Consider the following 24631-nt stretch of genomic DNA (forward strand, 5'->3'; position numbering starts at 1 on the left):
GCATAAATTAGTCATAATAATTTGGAATTTATTTCAATATAGTAATTCACTAGAAATGTATCAAATTAATAAAGAACCAAAAAAACATGTATCAGCTATTTTAACTGTCTACAATTTGCATTTTACTACATTTGTTCCTCTGAGAAAAGCATTTACATACACAGTTTAAATTATCATGCTAAACTAAAATGAACATTTATTCATGCTTTATTTATAATGTAGTTGACACATAAACACTATAAAATAAATTAAGAATCTTATCCTAATAATATTTTTCCTAGTTAATAAAAGTTTGCTGAATAATCTTTTTAACATTCCCTCTGAAGAATGAGAGCATTCATTATTTAATAATTAGTATATGTTAACTATTTCATTTTCCACAAACTAAACCCCTACATGAATCTTGTTATGAAGTCACTAGTGTGTTATTTAGCAATTGTAGACAGACTTTGTGACCCCAATGCTAGGTAAAATGCATTTACACATAAAGGATCAAGGTTAAATGGATCCTGTCTCACTTTCCAGGTGACATAAGGCATTGGAAAAATTCAGAGATCATATATTATGTCTCTTTTTTTTTAAAGATTTGTTTATTTATATTTAGAGATTGAAAGACCACGGGCAAGAGCAGAGGGAGGAGCAAAGGGAGAGAATCTTTCAAGCAGACACTCCCCACAGAGTGAGGAGCCCAAGCTCAGTACAATGTCAAACCCAGGAAATCCTGATCCGGGCCAAAAACAAGAGTTCGGTGCTTAACCAACTGAGTCATCCAGGCACCTGATCATTTCTTATTTCTTAAAGCCCCCTGCTGTTCCGTATATCACATTTGGTCCAAGACAGAAGTAATAGCCCCACCACAGCAGAAGTAAATGTTCATGTGAGTTCAGCATTTATTTTTAATTTTGCATGCAGTTAGTTATTTCAACCTCCCAAGAATTTTTATCAGGTAACTATTATTATTACCATATTATAGATAGAAAGCTAGAGTACAAGAAATTTAAGCATGCCCTTGTTTTAAAATTGGAATTCACAGAAATAGAACTTGGACAATGGCAGTCTGCTAAAAGCACTGATTCATGTAATATAAATGTCACTTTGCTTGTCATTACTTTCCAGCTAACAGTACAGTTTCCATGGATATTTTACAATGCTTGGAGTTAATAATTGTTGGTAAATGTTAATCAATTAAGATGTAGTTTAAATCAAAATGAATATTTCATTAGATATATTATAGATCTTTCATTTAATGAAAAATACACAAAGAAATATCTGTTTTATAATACATTTTACAGATCTTTCTTTTAATGATAAATATACAGAGGAGCTATATCTGTATTATCTGAATATATTATCTGAAATGTATTTATTGAACACTGCATGGGCCAAAGTAACATTAGTATTTGTTGCTATACTACTAAGACCCTTGGATGTTTCTATCTAATTACTGAAAACATAGGCTAACGTTTATCACATAGTGATGTTTTGGTAACATTCTACCAGTGATTATTAGTTTTCAGTGTATAATGTGATGTTATTTAAGTAATTTATGATAGAAATTTAAATTTATAGGCCTGCAATTTATCGAATATTATTTTCCTTCCTCTATCAGATTTCCCCTTCCTTTACACGTTAATGTAATTAGAAGTTGTTTTATAGCTCTGTCAGAATTGTTAAAATATTTAGAGCTTTAAAATATTAATCAGGGATCATTACATATTCATTTAAAGACTTTCTGACTAACTGACATGAAGGGAAATGAAAAATGAAATATCTCTCATAAAGCCATTGAAAGAAAATAAAACTGTCTATAAAATATCCATTAGATAAAATGAATCCCTACGGTCCCCTGGACTTGAACTCATCAAACTTCTTCATCATGAACCTTTCTTCATCTTTTTAAGTTAAAAATGTGTAGTTTTCAATTACAGAGCTTTAATTTACTTTAAAATTTAAATTGCTAATTAATCAGCTTCAAACATTAAATTTTCGATGTGTTGGGAGCTTTACTCCTATCAAAAATATATATGAATAAGCCCTGCTTAAGTATTATTCATTTATATTGCGATGACTATTTGACTTATTTCTCAATTCAAATAAACTTTTCTGTTAGAGAAATTTTTTATCTCTATGACCCTTTCTTTGTTCGTGCCCAACCATTGTGGTGTCACTATGCCTCAACATTAATTAATATGTACTCTCATTGCATATGGAATATGAGTAATCTCCACATGTGGTCCTTCCTGGAGATATATTCGTTTGCCATTTCGGATGTTTTCATTTCAAAACAAGCATCAGAAAAGAAAAAAGCAAACATATTTTGAGTGCCCAATTCCTGAGCTATTTTCATCATACATCTGCTTCAGAATATTCTCTCTCTTCTTTCCTCTGGACATTCCCTTCATGTGCTTGCTCTGATGGAAACTTGCCTCTCCCCTGAGGACAATTCTTCCCCTGAGAAATTTATCCCTCACACGGGTAGTTGTTTTATTTATTTGTCTTTCTACTTCTTCTCTGCCTTATTGGGATATCGCTGAAATACAATAAACTACATATAGTTAGTGTGTATAACATAACTATATACAACATAACGACCATAAAAAAATATTTATTTGTTTGACAGAGAGAGACACAGTGAGAGCAGGGACACAAGCAGAGGAAGTAGGAGAGAGAGAAGCAGGCTCTCCACTTAGCAGGGAGCCTGATGCGGGACTCGATCCCAGAACCCTGGGATCATGACCTGAGCCGAAGGCAGATGCTTAACTGACTGAGCCACCCAGGTGCCCCTACAGCTTGTTCTTGAAGCTACTCTCTGAGACCTGTGTATTGATGGCTTCTTTTTCTCAGACACACAGCTCATGATGTTTTACTAGACTGACATGTGTTCATTCTCCTCTTTCCCACGACCTAGCCCTCAGATGATGAGCATAGGTGGCAACCAAGAAAAATCCTAGACTCCACTATGCTCTGGTTCAGTGTAAAGACTACGTTTCCCCAAATTTGTCTTCACCTATTGTCTGTCCCCTCATTTGAATTGTACCTTATATCTCTCACGGGTCACCAGTGTCCTTTTTTACTTTTGTAGGATTTATGGTTTGAGGAAATCCCTCCAAAATTTTAAGATATTAACTGTCACTCTTAGTTCTCAAGTGGAGAATTTTTGTGATATGTTTGAGACCCCTTCCCCTTGGTGTTTTAGTAGTAATCGGGACAGACTGCGACAAATACCATTTGTCAAATGTCACTTGGAACAGTAAATCTTGAAAACAAAATTGTATATACCATGGTTTTGGGTGGACGTAGGCAATTTAATCATTCCCTCACTCTTTTAAGAGTCAAGAGGAATGTGCTGAACGGTGGTACTCAGAATCTGTGCTGGTATTTGATTCAAAAACCCATTTTAGTCATACCTATTTATCTTACATGTGTGCACACTATACACATGTTAAGTTGTACTGCACATAGTCACAGGAATTAGTCTGCCAACTATCAATCCTCTAATCATTCACTAAACTTCACACACTTTCTTGAGGGCAGGAAATATTTTAATTACTTCAAATAATATGCAGAATGGTTTCCTTATATATTTAAATATATTTTATTTTTTTAAGTTTATAAGAAAAGAAACCACAAAATTATTCTTATGTAGTCTAAATATTTCTTACACTTCCAAAAGAATAATTAATTTCAATACATGTCTTTAAAACAAGGGCATACTAACACAAGATTTTAGATGTCTCTTTTTTTTTTTTTTTAAAGATTTTATTTATTCATTTGACAGAGAGAAATCACAAGTAGATGGAGAGGCAGGCAGAGAGAGAGAGAGGGAAGCAGGCTCCCGGCTGAGCAGAGAGCCCGATGCGGGACTCGATCCCAGGACCCTGAGATCATGACCTGAGCCGAAGGCAGCGGCTTAACCCACTGAGCCACCCAGGCGCCCTAGATGTTTCTTTGAGAAGGAGACTAATTCAAATTAATAGAGGAATAATTGTCCCTCTCTGTTGTTACATGTAGTACCTAATTAAAGAATGAATAAAATGTCACAGCAAGGAGAGTGACATTTGCGTAACAAGAAATCATTAACATTGTGTCTGTTCCTATTGAACTCAGGAAAAGCTACACAGTTGATTATGCCTGATAATCTAGCAACAATGTCAATTCACGTTAATCTACATACCATGTGAAAAAAAATATACATCATTTTATGCCTATTTTTGGAAAGTATAACTATTTATATCTCCTAAAAAAATAATACTATAAACAGGAGTTAAGACAAAACAGAAGAGAATTATAATTTATTCACTTCTCATTTCCATTGAGATCATTAGCTGAGGCCCCTTATAAAAAGAGGCTTTCCTATAGAATTTAACGGTAAAAATCTGAGCAGCTAGATTTGTAGTCCAGATTGATTTGTAGTCCAGATTGATTATTTGCAGTCCAGATTGATTACGATGTATTAAAATTCTTTTTTTTTTTAAATTCTTAATTTTTTCCTTCACTAAGATCAGTGATTACTTATCAAATTATCATTAGTAGAATATGGAAATGTTTGTTTTCATTATAAAGCTTTAAAATGTTTTAATTTATTTTTAAGAATTGATAATCAATATATTTCACTGTGATTTTATTTCTTTACCCAGCATTTACTTCATTACCCAACTAAGATCAAAAGATCAGACAAATCTTATAGAGTTGTATAAAGTATTTCTTAGTGATGCTAAAATTTTCTTCCTGTCCTTTAAGAAATAATCCTCTTATCTCGCCTCTTCCTTTATCCTAGAGCATAGGATTTATTCCCAAAGTCTTCCTCTTATGCTTTCCACAGCTATGTGTCCTTTTCAGTAAAATTTGGTCCTTATTGTATTTCAGGATTACTTCCACTAGCCCACAAATATATTCCCTTTACCTCTTTTTCAGTTTTTATTTTTATTTTGCATTTTCTCAGAATTCTCCCTTTACTAGAGTTAATTATCACTGTTAATAATAGAATTTCCCTGTGTTAACACAGGTGTACTTCTCATTTTTTACCTATTTTCTGTTATATTTTTATAGGCCTTCTAAATCTGAACCTAACGAACAAGGTAATTTTGGAGTTTCATATGCTATAATAAAAATCATCACTAAATATTTTGGAGCCAGAAATCTTCAATGGAATTGAAAAAGTCGTGGAGGATATGTGATTCTACTGTACCTTCGCAAACATCAGTATAGATGAGTAATTTCAGCACAGAGTAAACAAAGTGTGGCCATAAACTCTATTACTGGTTTAATATTTTGCATTTTCCAAAGATTTTTCATGTGTGTTTTGTTGTTAATTCCTCTCAATTGCCCTTTACACAAATGTTATTATTGCAATTTAATGACAAATTCTGTGTTTTACCTCCGAGTGTGCTAATTCAGAAGCTGTCCTGTATATATTTCTGAGGTGAAAAGGTATTTCTGGACTTACCCATCATGTCTATTTCTAATGTTCTAGAGATTTAGATTCACTGAAGAGTTAATGTAATACTATTATTATTACTATGAAATTTATCACTGTCACAACCACTAATACTCACATATGGACACAAGTCTATTTTTGACAATAATCCCTATATGAATCTAGAAAATCACATTTCTCGTCCTGAAACTGAGAAGTTTAGATGAGAATATCTCCCCCACTCCCTTTTTTTTTTTTCTTTGTGTGTCATGACTTCAGCTGAACTACTCCATGGAACTGTTCCCTTAATATCCATTTCATTTGGCCAAACAGCTCGCGGTGACTTAAAACGGACACTAGCCCCCTCATGCAAACGTGTTCCTTGCTAGCGGGGTGCAGAGTTTCAAGCAAAAGTTAAGTTCCTGGGTTGAACTCAAAATCTCATGTAATCAACAGAATCTCCTATCTCCCAGCACCTTCCCCTATGTGGCTTTTAGATAAGACCTCTGTGGGGTTTACTGAGACTGCTTTCTTTGGACTGACCCATTGGCCTTAGACTGGGGACCTCAAAGCACCCCACCTTTAGACCCTAAATAAAGGCATGTGCCCCAGGTCCTCTCTGTCTGCACTCCACCCCGCCTTCTCAGTGCAGAGAAGGAATACCCAGTATCTTAGACATATATCCTTAAACATAACGCCAACATGAAAGGTTCAAATAGTCTTTCCAAATGTTCTTTCTAATATCCTGGGCAGATGGAAGACTCCAGTTTCTTTGTCAATCGTCACACAACTAATAGTGTACAATCCCCTCAGAAAACCCTCTCAGAGTCTCCAGCCTTGATCTACAATAAGAAGATCAAGTAAAGCTCCACTGAGCAAGTGACATTAAAAATCTAAATCTATCTTGTCACATACTCAGGGATTCTTGGAGAGGTCAGACAGGCCATATAAAGAGATGTATGACCCAGTAAAGCTTAAGGCAAATTAAAGCACTGGCAGTTAAGGTCTACAGCGTAACAGGACCCTCCTCAGCCACAGGCACCTTTGTCGTATGTTTACTAGGGCCTTATTTTGCCAGATCTTTGGGTATTTCAAGACTAATTTGGTGTGTGAATGATGGATCCTTAATGTCATAAGTTGGTAGGTAACTAAAACTATTTAAATCCAAAGTACAACCACATTACACCTGGACAGCCAGATAAAGGATGTGGGTTTGGAATCTCTCTTGCAAATGACTGAGATTGGACCCAACAACCTGGGCCCAACAATGGGAGGATGATTTCAGGTCAAATGAATGTAGCAAATGTCTACATATGGGGAATAACAACCCATACATATTTGGGTTACAGAAAGATCTAAAAGGGCAGAAGAGGGCAAGAAAGTGTAAATTTGATTAGAGGTATAAAAACACCATTATCATTGGGGGCACCTGGGTGGCTTAGTTGCTTAAGCATCTGCCTTTGGCTCAGGTCATGATCCCATGGCCTTGGGATCGGGTCCTGGGATTGGTCTACGTGGAACCTGCGATGTCTGGCTTCCTGCTCAGCAGGGTCTCTGCTTCTCCCTCCCCCTCTGCTTCTCCCCACTGCTCACGCTCTCTCACTCATGCTCTCTCTCTTTCAAATAAATAAATGAAATCTAAAATAAAACAAAACAAAGCCAACACAAGGGTGCTTTAGGCCTTAATGAGAATTTTTTAAATTAATCAAAAGTATTGCCTTTCTCAGAAAGTATTTGACTCTATGATATAGTCATGAAAATTGATGTTTATATCAATGAACACTTATGGAAAAAACAATATATAATACCAATAGTTTTTAAATTCACCCACCCAAAGTAAATTGGTATTTATAATCTAATTAAATAAATTATATTAAAATGGTACATAATTACCTATGTGTTTTCTAAGTGATAAAAACAAAGATGTAATATCTAAACATTAAAATTTAAATTACATAAATGCCCAGAAGTTGTTTGGAATTGCTTATTTTCTTAGTTTTCCTCAAAAACGTAATCATCACTAGCAAAAAAAGTATAACATTTATGCATAGCACAGATTAAAATTTAAAATCACAGGTATTTTTACATTACCAGTTTTTTTCAATTCATACCTGATTGTGAACTTTTACAAAAATTCTAATTATTATGTATACCTCTAAAAAATTAATCTTCAAGAAATTAGCAGACTGAAAGATTCCAGAAGAGATGACATATTTATTATTTTTCTATGTAAATTCAGTGCCTCAAACAATACAAGATCCAAAGGCTTTGGATCTTATTTCTCACTACCCGCAATGCATCAATAAGTTTAAAAATATTCAGTATTCCCTGAATATGTTCATATCACCCCACCATTTCAATAGATTTCTTGATTTCCTTGGTACATATTAATTATTATCACTTTACACCCATAAGTAGCTGATTATTGTCCTTTTCAAAGAATCAGACTTAAGGTGTTGTTGTTGTTGTTGCTGTTTTTAATAAATTCTCATGGTTTTATTTGTTTGTTGTTCCAGCATACAAAATCTTTTCAATAACAAGGCAAGATCTAGGGCTGCTTTTTGCAGCCTAGGCTGGCATGTCAGCCCTGTGAGTTTTTTCCTCAAAGCGGTTTTCTAAGGAATAAATTTTAATTTTCATCTTTATTGATTTCTCCTTTATTTTTAATGTGATTCACCATCATCATATTTGATTGCTTGTTTTAATTTCTTGGAATGTTCTTTTTTAATGTCTAGTTTTAATAATAAAAGTACGTTTTAGTCCTCTAAGTAAAGATCTGAACCTTTTAGGTCTTGTGAATTTTTCGTTATTGCCAACAGATAATTTATCTTCTTATAACTACAATTTGAGGTACTATTGGGTCTAACAAGTTTCTAAAAGACTTGCAGCAGATATGGAGTAAAGTAGTTTTATTTAGGTTTGTTTTATGGTTCAGCTGTTTTTCACTGATTACTACTTTTACCTAACTCTGAGGTCATATAATGTGGCCTGTAAGATTTATTATTATAAGCATTGATCAAGGTTTATTTTGTGGGCGTATGTGTGATTAATTTTTTTTATTGTTCTATGATTAAAATTAAAAACCTTATTCTGTAATTTTAAATATATTCACACATATATATACACAAACATATTTATGGGGGTGCCTGGGTGGCTCGGTCAATTAAGCCCGTCACTATTAAATTTCAGTTCAGGTCATGATCTCAGGGTCACAAGGTCAAGCCCTGCACTGGGTTCCCGGCTCAGCCAGGAGCCTCCTGACATTTTCCCTCTCCCCCCCTTCCTCCACAGGCACACACATGTTCTAGAAATAAATAAATAAAAATCTTTAAAAAAAAAAACGTATTTATGTACCATGGGCTGTGTCTCCATGAAGATACAGAGAATCAGTCAACACTTTTCTCTCTTTTTGGTTGTTAAATTCTCGTTGTTGGATAACCCATAAAGTCAACCAAAGCTGGCTCTGGAGAACTTCAGAGGTCAGATAATTCTGCTTCTAAGTTGTCCTATCCTATTTACCAGCATCTCTCACTCCACACCAAGCTTCAAGCAGTAACACATTCCATTCTCAAGAGGAGTTGTGTAGTGGGAACGAGACATTTCTCCTCTTCAGTGTGGGCCTGCTTTGGAGTACACACACTAGTTTTCCCTCCTGACCGGAGTCCTGTATTAGACTGGGAGGGGGTATGTCCATTTCCAATCTGGTGCAGGTAAATTTGACCACATGGGATCATACCTTCAGTTTCTGTCTCAAGGCCCTGTCTGCTCTTTAATCATTATTGTGGATGCAGCTCTGTCGCTGCTGGGACCACTGCCACCTCTGTTCCTGGAGCAGGGGCTACAACTACGATTAGTAGGACACACGCACTCGTGCACACATACGCACATGCACCATTGCCCATGCTTGACTTGCAATCGACTGGGTACGTCTTTGTCTTTTTAGTTTGACTTTTGTTTATTTCTCGTAATAGCCAATATAAACTGTATTTTGCTATTTACCTCAATTAGAGCAAGTTGATCTTTCCAGGACAATTAGAAATGTGACGGTGATGTAACTTACTGCTACTATTTTTACGTCTATAATATAATATGATGTGACATAATATAATAAGTATTGTTCTAAGTTCTGCCATAATCTGTTTGAAATTATGCAGGTAAATTTAGTAATAAAAGAATTTGCCAGTTGTAGAGTGTGTGTGTGCGTGTGTATGTGTGAATGGCTTAAAGTGAGGGGTTTCATTTGGTGGCGGTAGCTATTGTCCATACATGAAACAGAGGTAATGAATATGACTTTCTAGTAAAAGTTCCAAAGCTCTAGTATTATTAAAACCTCCAGATTAGAGGGCTTAGTGATGTCTCTGTTCTACATTTTTTTCCGATCCTTCTTAGCTCCTTTTGGAAATTTCCACCCATTTCAAGGCATATCCTGCAGGTTTATCCCTTGTCTTGATTTTGAAATAGATATGTTAACATCAGTATGGAGGGTTTGACTGTGCAGTCAGTGTTACTTTCAGAGGTAGAAGCTTATGCAAGATCTTGTGCTGTGTACTACACAAACGTGTACTCTCCTAACTCCTATGAGTTTAATACCAAAGGCACTCCCCAGTGATGTTTTTTCAGCCATGTTTGCCAAGGTCTTGATGAACAAACAACGATCATTGCGGTTATTAACTTGTAATCATGTGAGGTCATTTAGATAGATATTGACCAGACCAGTCCTGAGTCTGGTTTTTGGTGCCTGATATGTTAGGGAATCTATGGGTAAGTAAGGTCCACACTTGAAAAGATGCTGCCCATAGCACACCTGTTGTCACGTGCGATGCTGTAGTTTCCATAACTCCATATACGTCTGCTTCTGAATTCTGACTTCTAGACTTGAGGAAATCTAGTTAATTATTTAGCCAAGGCCTTAGAGTTTTCTTTTGCTTTTGCTTTTTCTTCCCTCCCACACAGAGGCTCTAATTTTACTTTAATTCCTCTCTACTGAATTCATTCTAAATATGTCCAAATGGCATGATACTGAACTCTAAAATACGCACTAAGGCCAACAGGCCACACATGTGCCTATCCGGATTTCTTTCCCTGGTCTTATCCCAGACATGTCTCCCCATCACCCTGTCTACTCAGATGCAACAGACTGTTTTCTGCATTTTGAATGTCCCACTTTTTTTTTTAAAGATTTATTTATTTATTTGACAGACAGAGATCACAAGTAGGCAGAGAGACAGGCAGAGCGAGAGAAGAAGGGAAGCAGGCTCCCTGCTGAGCAGAGAGCCCTATGCGGGGCTCGATCCCAGGACCCTGGGACCATGACTCGAACGGAAGGCAGAGGCTTTAACCCTCTGAGCCACCCAGGCACCCCAATGTCCCACATTTTTGCCTGTGTCAAAATCATATCCCATGCAGTTCCCTTTGTCTGAGATTTCTGCACCACCTAGCAGGACCTTCTGTCCTACCCAACCAAGCCCCTTAAATCCTGGACTTCTGATCGACTCTCTTCTAGGTCTCAGGTTAAAGATACCTGAAGGCATTTTTAGTTCACTTTCACGCGCTTGAACAGTGATTCCTCCCCCTTTATCTCTTTAGTTCTAAGAAACAAATGCCTTTTACATTTAAGATGTATAAAATTAGAATGCTGTTCACAGCCAGTGCGCACATTTATAGAGGTAGTTGGCTTTGTTATACCAGTACCATTTTTTTCCTAAAATACTGCTATTAAACAGTCGTCTTATATCTTAAGAGATGTTAGGATTAAAAATAATAATAATAATTTTTTAAAAAAGAAAAAAAAATCCTGCAGTGGTATTTCACAAATAGCCCTAAGCAGTCCTCATAGATCTTATGAGGCTCTTATCAGCACGATAGCCCTTACAAATGAACAAACTGAAGCCAAAACGGAAGGTGCTAAATGTATTCCTTGGTGAAAGAACAAATGAATAAATCGATCAACTTCTTTACGCCAGGGAACCACCCCTCTGTGACGATTAACTTGTGCTTGCGTGTGTCAAATGGCTCTTGTTGCAATGCCTCCTACCCCTTCTAATGCCAGTCCCTCATCTTGATGGGCTTTTTATCTGCTTCCCTGACCTTCCCACTAGACTGCGTACCCTTAGAAGCGCTTTTTGCAAGGCAGCCTGTGGAAGCTCTCTGCTGCCCTCTGCTGGCGGCAGCGCGTGCCTGGGGCTCGTTCTTCAGATTCCGGTTGGATCTCAGGACAAAGGAGGAGACAGGAACAGAACAAACCAAGGAGAACAGCACACCCTATCACAACACTGAAAATACCTATTCGAGTATCAGATTGGGTATTATCGACCATCAGACTGGGTATTACATTGGTCAATTCAACATTGTTTCTTTTCCTTTTGATCCTAGCTGTGTCCTGCATGTCCAAGAAGTCATCCCCTTTGAAGAGCGGATGGTTCACAGCCTGCCCTTCGCGTTGGCTTGTGCTATAATCTTATAAAATAGAGTTTGTGAATAACATATTTAAAGAAAAGGCATCCCGGAGACTATGACTCTAAAAGTTCTATCTGTATTGCAGTCTTTTGACCTGGTCTATTTCGAAGGAGATGGCACACCAGTCAGTAAGCCTTCTTAATACAGCACGAGACACCGGCAACCTCTGAATTTAAGGCGGCGTTCCTGTCCTCGTGCCTGCGTGCAGCCGGCTTTGTCATGTGCATGTTCTGCACTAAAACCGACACATGTTCTTGAAGCATGCCTTTGTCCACTACATGGCCATTCTCTCCCCAAACTGGTAGGAACAATAATACATCTATTGTACTCGGCACCCCATTTCACTCTTATGTAATGATTTTCTCCATATACACTGTTGGGAGTTGGGAGATGTTGTTTCCCTTTTTTTTTTTTTTAAATTTGCCTGGATTTTCTAAATTCTCTTCCCCAAACGGTATTCCTTTTGTGGTCAGAGGACAAAAAACTCATGCCAATGAAAGTTTATTCTAAGAATAAACTAAATTAATTCGCTACTTAATTAAGGGAACCCCATGTGGAGTTGAAAGGATGGATGACAGCAGTGGAAGACGGCTTCTGCTTTGTCACTGCTGAGAAATGGATGACGTTATATAAACATAGCCAGTTGGGTATGTGGTGAGGATATGTCTCACTTTCTCATTTTTTTTTTTAACTTACTTTTTACATACAGGGAAAAATGTTCATGTTTGATGATTAATTCTATGAGTCATGAAAAATTAATATGATTGTATAAATACCACAAAAGTCAAGACACAAGTTTCATCACCCTCTAAGATTTCTTCTCCCTCCCTTTCTTTTTATATTCCTTTTGTCATTCTCTTTTTTATTTAATTTAAAAAAAAATTTTATTAACATATAATGTATTATTAGCCCCAGGGGTACAGGTCTGTGAATCACCAGGTTTGCACACTTCACAGCACTCACGATAGCGCATACCTTCCCCAATGTCCATAACCCAACCACCCTATCGTAACCCCTCTCTCCCCGGCAACCCTCAGTTTGTTTTGTGAGATTAAGAGTCTCTTACGGTTTGTCCCCCTCCTTTCCTACCCCGAAAACCCCCCAAGTTGCATCTCCACTTTCTCATATCAGGGAGATCATATGAGGTTTCTTTCTCCGATTGACTTATTTCGCTAAGCATAATACCCCCTAGTTCCATCCACGTTGTCGCAAATGGCAAGATTTCATTTCTTTTGGTGGCTGCATAGTATTCCATTGTATATATATACCACATCTTCTTTATCTATTCATCTGTTGATGGACATCTAGGATCTTTCCATAGTTTGGCTATTATGGACACTGCTGCTGTAAACATTCAGGGGCACATTCCTGTATATACACATATATATGTATATACATTTGTATGTATACATCAGGTCATTACATTTGTATGTATACATGTATATACATTTGTATGTATATATATATACATACAAATACCCAGTAGTGCAATTGCTGGGTCGTAGGGTAACTATATTTTGGACTTTCTGAGGAACCTCCATGCTATTTTCCAGAGTGGCTGCACCAGCTTGAGTTCCCACCAGCAATGTAGGAGGGTTTCCCTTTCTCTGCATCCTCACCAGCATCTGTTGTTTCCTGACTTGTTAATTTTAGCCATTCTGACTGACATGAGGTGGTATCTCATCATATTTTGGAGATCATATCTAGAAAACTTTGCCTTAAAAATGTCACAGAATTTTTGACCAATGTTTTCTTCTAAAAGTTTTACAGTTTTTACATTCTATACACCATTCTATGATCCACTTTGAATTGCCCAAACACTCGTCGTGGTTTTGATTTGTATTTCCCTGATGCCGAGTGATGTCGAGCACTTTTCCATGTGTCTGTTGGCCATCTGGATGTCTTCTTTGCAGAAATGTCTGTTCGTGTCCTCTGCCCATTTCTTGATTGGATTATTTGTTCTTTGGGTGTTAAGTTTGAGAAGTTCTTTATAGATTTTGGATACTAGTCCTTTATCTGATATCTTCTCCCCCTTTTTTAGCTAATCCCTGAACCCAGCCTTTACTTTTGTCTGCTGTAGTTGTCCCCTTTCCAGAATGTCACATGATGTTTTTTGAATGTGACATTTTTCACTTGGGATACTTGCAGTTGAGATTTTCAAATTATTGTGAGTATCAACAATTTTTTTTATTAGAAAGCATACTTCAGTATATAGATTAGTAGGAATATTTCAGTGTATAGATAAACATGTTGTTTATCCATTCACAAATGTGCCTCTAGTTTTTCATAATTAAGAATAAATTGTTAAAATTAATACAGGTTTTTTGTGACCATAAGTTTTAATTCCCTTGGTTACCTGTCTGGAAGTAGAATGAAGTGTTCATGTGTTAAGTGTGTATTTCACTCTATGAATAACTGCCAAAGGTTTTTATCAAAGTATGTGCAGCATTTTTAATTCCCACAAGAAATCTGTGGGTTTAAATTGCTCTGTATCTTTGCCAGTACTTACCAGCATAACTAAAAATAATTTCACTATTACAGTGGTTTTATAGTGATATTTCATTGTGGTTTTGACTAGTTTTTCTCTAACCATTAATGATATTGATCACATTTGCATTTACTTATTTGCCATTAATAATTTTCTTTGGTGTAATGCATGTTTAAGTTTTGGTCCGATGTTTATGAGACTGTTTAATATATAATTGTTGGTTTTGAGGGTTCTTTATATATTTTGATAAAAGTATTTGTCTTTTCATGTCCTTAGTGTTGTTTTTGCAAAACAAAAGTTCTAATTTTGATGAAATCCATTTTATCAATGTAGTCTTTTATGGGTCATATTTTGGGTACCATATCTAGAAACCTTTGCCTTAAAAATGTTGCAGAATTTTTTACCAACATTTTCTTCCAAGAGAAAGTTTTAAAATATGTAGCTATGACTCCAACAAGTATGTTTTTCCTTTTCTTCTTCATTTTTCTTATTGGATGCTCTTTCGTGTCCATATGAATTTTACAAACAGTTTGTCAAAATCTACAAAAATTCTTGCTGAAATTTTGGTATGCTGAAATTTTGTATAAATTGTGAATAGATTAATATGTTATCTGTATCTCTTTGCATTTATTGCTTGGTCGCTCTAACAATTACTGGACACATGACAAACATTTAAAATTCTAATTAAAATTAGCATTTTACCAGTTCAAGTAAAATGTTAATTTTAAAGCCACAGAGGTGTCTTTTTTCTTCATTTTACGTAATTATTGTCATAAATATACTACACCTACATATTTAATATATTGAAATTGCTACCAGAAAGGTTTGTAAATTTAGCTTTCAACATTTATAATAATTTTAAATAACAAGATAAGAAACTTGTTACCAAATAATTACCTCTTACCTCTATTATATACAACCTTTTACCTTCCTACTTATAGTCCAAATTTGCCTCTGTAATCATTTTTCTTAAAACTGAAGGATTTCTTTTGGCACTTTTTAGAGGAAAACTATTCACAAAATTTTCAATTTTCCTTCATTTTAGAATATCTTTTTTTTTTTTTAGAATTTATTTCTTAAGGATATTGCCACAGGATTGTGAATTTGTTTGGAGGTTGGTCCCTCTCTCCCCGTCAAACAGTTTAAATATGTTGTCCCAATGTCTTCCAGGCTGCATCCTTTCTAAAAGAGTTTCACAGAAATTCTAATTGTTAATTCCCTGTATACAAAATGTCCTTCTCTACTCTCTGCATTCAGGATTATATATTTTTACCTCTGTTTTTCAGCTCTTTCATCATGATGTACCTGGGTATGACACACTTTCCAAAGGTCGCTGACCTTCTTTAATCTGTGTGCTTATGATTTTTAGACCAAATTTGGAAATTTTTCACTATTATTTCTTTTTTCCCTTTTTAAAAAAATTCTGAATAAGACCTGTCTTCTTTCCTTCTGGAACTCCAAAGTAACAAATGTTAGACATCTTTAGGTTTTCCCCAAGCCTCTGAGGCTTTAGTCTTTCTTTTATCTCTCTTTCACATTATACCATTTAATTCAAGAAATGGAATAAATTCTATCTATATATCATCAAGTTCTGGGACATCTTCATTTATCTTCAACTTTCTGCTTCTAAGCTCTCATGATGAATTTTTATTTCAGATACTATTAATTTCGGTTCTAATATTTCTAGTTAATTTTTAAGTATAGTTTCTATTTCTCTGATAAGAATTGTATCTCTCCTTTTTTTTTAAGAGTTTACACCTCTACCATTTGGAGCACAATTATCATACCTACTTCATTATTTTTTTTATTTTAATTTATTTTCAGCGTAACGGTATTCATTGTTTTTGCACCACACCCAGTGCTCCATGCAATCCGTGCCCTCGCCCTGGGAAAACCACCTTCGTGATCATGGTATCTCCCCTGCCAGGTAAGTATGTCATTTTTTAAAAAATATTTATTTATTTATTTCAGAAAGGGAGAGGGAGACAGCATGGGGGAGAAGGATGGAGGAAGAGAGAGAGACTCTCTCAAGCCGACTCCACACTGAGCAAGGAGCCCACCGCAGCTTGATTCCACAAACCTGAGAGCATATGACCTGAACCAAAACCAAGAAGCAGATGCTTAATCAGCTGTGCCATCCAGGTTCTTCACTACCTACTTTGAAAACTTTCTTGATTTGGAGTTGCAGATGTTCATTGGTCATAATTTGTAGTTTTTATGATGTCACCTATTTTGGGATTGGGCTTTGGACATTTTCGGTATTATTTTGGAGACACTTGATTAAAAAAAATTGGAAAATGTCTGTTGAAATTCTGTCTCTGTTCATTTTTCAGGCAATGAACCCAATTAGGTCAAATAGGTCTCATCTCTGTAAGTGGTGACTCTGAGATCAGTCCAATTTTCACTGCCTAGGCTGTGCTTCTGGTACACATGCCTCCCAGTGTACTTGTCACTTAGAGGGTCACCGGGGATGTGGATAGTTCCTACCAGGGTTCAGTATTTCTTTACTATAAAGAGCTAGATAATATTGTAGGTTAGTGGACCACATATGGTCTCTGTTGCATATTCTCCTCAATTACTTGTTTTATAACCCTTAAAAATATAAAACTATTTTTAGTTCACAGGCTGTACCTACAGACTCTATCCATGGACTGGCTTATTCTATGGGATGTAGTTTTTCAAATATGATTTATAGACTATTTAGTTCTCAAAGTCTCTGAGGTGCTTCTTGGAGTCTGTTCTGTGAATGGCAAGCTTGAGATACCGACTGATTCCCACAGAGAATTACAGGATCAGAATTCCAGGACCAGAACTAGGGTCGTCTCTCCCCAGGATCTTCTTCACAGTCTCTGGATCTCAGGTGCCACTTTTCCTGACTTTTCTGGCCCAAACCACAGATTTGTCTCAGAGTCTCATCCCCTTCACTCTGTTACACATTTCCACACAAACTGAGCTAACTTAGAGCAAAGCAACAAGAAAAAGAAAGGTAAAATAACAGAACTTTTCCCACACTCTGTATGACATGGGTCTTAATTCCTGACCCACCCCCCCCCCCCCCCGACGAAGATGCAGGAGTTTAGTAGCAGGTGTGAGGTGCTTGGGACATCGCTGCAGTTATCTGATGGATCCTGCTGTCCCCAGAGAAGGGCAGGGAGAAGAAATCCTGTTACCTTATACTCTCCAGGTAGCTTGCTGTGATGTTCGTTGTTCACACATGGTTCACAGTTTCTCAAGTTGGACCAACGCTGGGTGATGAATGAAAAAAAAAAAAAAAAGAAAAAAAGACCAGCAAACAGGCCTTCAGTCTTGACTTTCTGCTCCAATATACTTGCCTTTGTTCACTTTTCAGATTCAAGGTTTTTCTTTGCAATCAATGGAAAAAATAAAGAGGAAGGAGCTTGCTACATCATAGCTGAAAATAGATGACCCTACATATATTTTTGAGATTTTAAAAATATGTTTTACATGCATCTAACTCATATATTTTATGCTTGAAGGTCCTTTCATTTTGAAATATGTAGAAGGATGTGGGAGAATTGAATTGACTAAAGACTTTGGAAACTATGTATTTTACCAGGTTATATACAAGACCTGCAAATCCAAAATGGACTTTATATGGGGATTATTGTTAAAAATTTACTTTATAAGTATAATGACAAAATAAAATTGTCAAAACTTCTGGCAATAGTTATGCCATAAATGACAATTTAAAACTGAATTTGTATCCACATCTTCTAGGAAAAGAAGCCTGCACTCCAAACACACACACACACACACACACACATACACACGCACATCTCCTGTATTTGATTTCACAGAACATGAGTAACTGGAAGGTGATCATAAAAAACTATGACAGCAAAAAATACAATTCATGGTTTCAATAGCTTTTGCATTGTCAACTTTCTAAGAAATGGGTCCATGGTGCACACATTCATCAACAGAAGACATCTTTCTGGTGTCAAACTGAATTGGGCATGAATAACTATAACTTGCCAGATATCAGGAAGTCTACAGAATTTTAACTCTTCTAAAACTGTCAACGTGAGTAACATCTTACGAAAACATATCTCAATAGTTTATGACACAAGATTTCTACAATATTTGCCAGATAACTGAAGATTGTTACAGTATTTACAGTTAATATTTTCAAAATTATGTTTCTATGTGTAGTTTTACATTTATTTTCCTTATACAAAAAATGGACAGTTAATTAATATAGACCAGGAGTAATAGTTTAGTAGTCAGCATAAATATTAAAATATCCACTTAATGATACAAGACCCTGGTATACCTAATCTAGGCCCTCCTGGTAAATATGAAGTGATTTCATATTAATTGTAGAAGAAAAAAATAATGAATATAGGTGTACTCATTAATATAATTATAAAACAAAATTTTTGGTAACATGATCATAAAACTTTTAGTATCCTATAATGTGAGTATAGATAGTTTATAGAGCTCCAGTCAGAATACGGTTTCTGAATATTCATAGATCTCTTATATTCCTAAACTGTATTGTCCTTGGTAGCAAATCTGGAGAAGCCATGTGAGTTGCAGGAATCTCACAAGAGCAGTGCTGGAAACAAGAAGGAAATTCTTTTCTGTACAGGACAGTCAGGAAAGGTTTTGCTGATCAGTGCTTTTGAGCAGAGAGCAGAAGTTTAGAAAAGCCTGAGCTGTAAACCATTTGAATATATTAGAAAAGAACACTCAGGGGCAGAGGGAATAATAGTTACAAGAATTGTCCTGAGGAGGATATTTGCCATGAGGTGAAAATCAGGTTTATCAGTTGTGGTTATAGCAGGTGGGTGAGGAAGAGCCTGGAGGATATTTGACCATAGAGGGACCTGGGAGTTCTCTTATAAGTTTTGTGAGCCTTGTAAGTTTTGTCTTTGTCTTTAATTCCATGTGAGGTGATAAACCATTTGAAAGATTTAAGCAAATGAGTGACGTGTGTTTTAGAGGTTTCACTCTGGCTCTACTTAAGGCTGAGCTTCAGAGAGAATAGGGAGTAGACATTGTTCAAACAATAAAATTAGGAAACTTCAGTGTCAAAGCTAGACACTGATTTTATGGCACATATTTCTAAGGCTCATTGATTTTTTTTTCTGTTCCTAGATATATATATATATATATATATATATATATATATATTAGTTAATATAGCCATATTTCTGGTTTTAGAAATAAAAAGAATGTGAGATTTGAGGAATTTTTGTTTCAGCAGTTAATGAATCTTATCCTAATTAATACAGGCATGTCACCTTGAAATGGTTTTGTTGCCTTTAAAAAATATATAAAAATATGATGATTTCTTAGTGGGCAGACTGAAAACCCAAACACCTGTTAGGAAGAGAAACTATTTGAAAGACAAACCAAATGCACTTAATCCTGTATCTCTCAGTGTCGTGATTGGAAGGAATCAGAATATTGTGTATGTTATTTGTTTTCATCAAGTTATTATGACTAAAACATGAACATAGGCAAGAGTTGGCTGGGTTTTTTTTTTTTAAGATTTTATTTATTTATTTGACAGAGAGAGATCACAAGTAGGCAGAGAGGCAGGCAGAGAGAGAGAGAGAGAGGAGGAAGCAGGCTCCCCGCTGAGCAGAGAGCCCGATGCGGGACTCGATCCCAGGACCCTGAGATCATGACCTGAGCCAAAGGCAGAGGCTCAACCCACTGAGCCACCCAGGCGCCCAGTTGGCTGGGTTTTAAACAGTGATCAGATTAAAGAGATACAGACCTCACTGTTCAAAGGCCTAGTAACAGGAAAGGATGAATGCTGCTAGATCCTAATAACAAACAATTAGACTAAAATGGTTTCAAGCAACAAAAGCCAGTAAAACTTCTCAGTTGAATAAAGTGTTTCCATCATGAGTCAACCTGAGATAAAGGGTCTCAAAATGGCTGCCATTAATTTGTGAGGAAGAGAGCCAAGGGAGTGATAGTGAAGGAAGATAGCCAAAGGGGCAATAGTGACTCTGAGAACAGGTTCTAGGGAATAAATTTGTATATAGAAATTTGCATTTGAAACTGTGTGGAGGAAGACACTGAACGTTCCCATTTCCAGGAAACTATTGCCAGTGATATCTCTAAGAACTAAAATGAAAGTAGGGAATTCAACTATGGAAATAACATCAACAAGACTAAAATGTGTGGCCCCCGCAAACCTGCATGTCCAGGAAGCAAGCTGAAAACTGTACAACTACAGAAAAATACATTCAGGTTTTATGTAGCCAAACAGGATAAAGAATGCAGAAAAGGCTCCCAGGGGCAAATCGGCATCTAATCAAGGACTGTCCCTCTTAAGCAAAGGAGTGTCACAAAGTTGCCCTGCACTGGATTTCCTTTCCAAAGGGAGTTTTAAATGCAGATACCCCTGTTCTGATCCACATTTTATAATATTTGAATGTAAGAGCCTTTTGTCTTTTTATTTCACATGTCACCATTTCAAGAAAGTAGAGCTTGCTTGACAAATTTTGAAACCAAAATATGCTGAGGAATTCTATTTTGATATAGGTTTTTTTTTCAACTCCTTTGTTCAACCTGTGCCAGTAGATGTCTGGATATGCCCTATGATAACAAATACACATGTTAAAAAGAAAGGGGTTTCACACCAATTGTCATCACCATAGGTCAACTGATGATTTGATGTTTTGGGGTGACGCTGGGAGACGTGTTAATGATAATAGAACCTCTGTCGGATTGGGCTTCTGGATCTACAAGAAGAACTGAGACATTTTGACGACCAACTCCATGGCTTTTGGGTTTTAGATTAACTGTTGTATAAGTTATAGAGATTTGAAGGTTTATCAGTTATAAGAATTAAAATTATCTTAACTAATGAACTTCTTTAGTATTTTTTAATTTTTCTGTTTCTTTTCTATAATCAAATAATTATTAAAATGGGGCAAGCATTGGTCTAAGGAAGAACTTCAAAATATTTGAATCATGTTGCTCCTCAAAATCATTATTATGTAAACACTCAGAAGAATTGACATTGCAACACTTAAAGAAAAACAAAATATATAAATAATTCTGTTTATTTATTAAGAATAATTTGTGGGGCACCTGGGTGGCTCAGTGGGTTAAGCCTCTGCCTTCAGCTCAGGTCATGATCTGAGAGTCCTGGGATTGAGCCCTCCAGAGGGCTCTCTGCTCAGCAGGGAGCCTGTTTCCCCCTCTCTCTCTGCCTGTCTCTCTGCCTACTTGTGATCCCTCTCTCTGTCAAATAAATAAATAAAATCTTAAAAAAATAATAATAATTTTTATTCTCCCCTAAAATTATGTTTACAGATCTTTCTTGACTTACAATAGGTTATATCCTGATATAATGTCCTAATAACCCCATCGTAAGTTAAAAATAGTTTAAGTCGAGAATGCATTCAATATACCTAACCTATGGAGCATCATAGCTTAGCCGATCCTACCTTCCACGTGCTCAGAACTCTTGGATTAGCCAGAAGCTGGATGAATTCATCAAGCACAAGGCCTATTTTATAATGAAGTGTTTACTCTCATGTAATTTATTGAATATTGTACTGGAAGTAAAATATCGAATGTTTGTATGAATACAGACGGCTGTCAGTGTATCGGTGGTTGACTCTCGTGATCATGTGACTGATGGGGACCCGGGACTCACTGCCACTGCCTGGCATCATGAGAGAGGATCATACACGTATCACTAGCCAAACTCAAAATTCAAAGTATGGTTCCTCCTTCCTCACCTGTGCATTGATTTTGCACCATCATAAAGTCAAAAATTCACAAGTTGTACTGTATTCTATTATTGTTTCTTTTAAAGAAGAAAAGCACAACTTAAAAGTAAAACATTTATTTTTTAATTGCACTTATTATAAGGATGTGTAATAATAATATAGGACTCTTTTTAAAAAATCAACTAAGAATAAGGACATTATTTACACTAGTGGAATGTTACCTCAGATAAACCAGTTCTTTCTTTAGTTGCATTTTCATCAGTAACCAAGTTGTTGTTTTATGAAAATATTTGATTTTCCTAATTTTTAGAGAATAGTGAATTTTGTACATAAGTCTCTTACGCACTTCTGTGTTAGTTTCCTAGGGATGCCAACACAAAGTACCACAAACGAGGTGGCTTAAAATAACAGAAATTTATTTTCTCACGGTTCCAGAGTCTGGAAGTGCAAACTCAAGGTGTCCTCAGGGCCATGCCCCCTCTGGAACCTATAAGAAGTTATTCTTCCTTGCCTTTTCTTAGCTTATTGAAGCCCATAGAACTATATGATTTTACATTGTTAATAAATGAACAGGAAGTGAGATCTTTATAATATCCCAATTTCTTTAACATTATGTTGATGTGGACCATACTGCCCTTATTTTTTTTAAGACTAAATGCAGTTAAATCATGGGTCAGTTCTTTCACAGTAGAACAGTAATTATTTATTTGTATCCACATATATAAATGTATGGTTAATTTTAATCTCTACTCTCTAATACCTATCTTATTGAAAAAACACTTTTCCGGGGAAAATGCAGTATGAATTTATCTATCATCCATCTATCTATCTATCTATAATCTATCATCTATTTATTTTACAGAAAAGAATATATATAAATACCTTAAGGTAATTGTAGATGGAGAGGTCAGGGAAATTTGCTATACAGAATTGTCCAATTTTTAAATTTCATTTGTTAAAAATTTCAGTGTCATATAGATGTATTTGTTTCCATTCCTGTAAATGAAAAAAAGAAGAACAGGCTTAGGAATTTTACTTCAGGATGTTTCTATTTTATTATAAATGAAGGAGAGTTCATCTGTCCCTTTGGATAGTACCTCAGAAGCCACAGAAACTGCCTGTTTATATTACCTCTTCTCTCCTTCCTCTTCATAAACCTTTCCAACAGAGTGAAGGTACATTTTAGTTTTATTAGGCCATAAAACTTGGTGCAATACATTTCATCCTTTTACGAATTGTCTTGAGAACATTTTAATTGCATTTCATTGTGCCTTGGTGTCAGATATGTTCTTTTATGACCTACTCTTCAAGCCTCACTCATTACTCTTCTCAGTTTCTCTACTAATGAGCAATATTGTATTTCTTAAGATCTTTTGTCAGTTCCAAAGCTGTAAACTTCCCTGTGCAAGTATTTTCGCTCGTGTTTAACCACATCCTTTAATCGTGCTCTTCCGATTCTTTTCCTCTTTCTTCATACATCTCCGTATTTTACTCTGACAGATTTCTCTTATTTATTTTTCCCTGCCTGAAAAACACATCTATCGTCTTTTTGGAAAACTTATTTTCAATAAAATAATCTGTATTCATTCACACAAATTAGAGATTTACACAAACTAATTGCGCACATTAAAATGCTGCAATTGTTTGACAGTTGACACTGTGGACATTTTGTTATTCCTGATCGGATGCAGAGCCAAACAAGACTCCATAAAATCAGATATAACAAGGGAAGTAGTATGATTAGGGGTGCAGTGCCCTTTGATGGTTTGTAGGGAAGAACCGGGGCAAACAGACTGTCCAAATGAGGCTCTGACAGGCCATACCTTTTCAAAGAAGGAAATCCTTGCTTGTTCTACAGGATAGGAAATTTTAGGGACAATGAAAAACTAAAACTACGTTCTTTTTGTTCTCAGTGTTGTGTTCCCCCTCCCTCTGCACCGAGCTTGTAAAGGTTCCAGAAAATTTCCTTTCCTTTTCTTGCAAAATTGGTTTCTAAGAGGTGGAAGCTGAGACTTGCAGACAGATGTCACAGAGCAGTGATGAGAAAACAGCCCCTTGGCCTCCAGAAGAGATGTCTGACTCTTCAAACAATGAATGAAGAGTCTAGAGCCACACAGAACATTCTCCCATCCTGTGGGATGGAGACACATAGGAGGAGCCTATTCTAGAGCCAGCGGGAGAGGAAAACAGGCTGGGCCATTCCTGAGTGATGCGTGTCTGCTGCTGGTTGTGTGCCTGCACCTGAGGATTCAAGGAGACAAAAACCCCCCAGAAGAACTGCCCATGAGAGCACGTGGACAGGAGGGAAAAATATGGCTTTATCTCTGCCTCCCCTGGAAGCAAAGGAGAAAAATTGGTGAAACAAAAATTGAGATTTAGTCCATTTACTTACTTCATGTATGATCTGTATCTATCCCTAGATCTGTCTTTGCAAGTATATAATCTTATTAATGAATTAATATTCATTAATAAATGAATATTAATTCGTTAATTATTAATATTGTATATTATTAATTATATATTATAATATTATTAATGAAGTGATAT

The 24631-nt window shown here is 36.1% G+C and overlaps 1 pseudogene; it reads right to left on the minus strand.

Moving 5' to 3' along the window:
• Positions 1-16182: 16182 nt before the first annotated feature.
• Positions 16183-16295, minus strand: LOC116587457 (annotated as a pseudogene).
• Positions 16296-24631: the final 8336 nt, after the last annotated feature.

Source organism: Mustela erminea, chromosome 3 (assembly GCF_009829155.1).
Source record: "Mustela erminea isolate mMusErm1 chromosome 3, mMusErm1.Pri, whole genome shotgun sequence".
Classification (NCBI taxonomy): domain Eukaryota; kingdom Metazoa; phylum Chordata; class Mammalia; order Carnivora; family Mustelidae; genus Mustela; species Mustela erminea.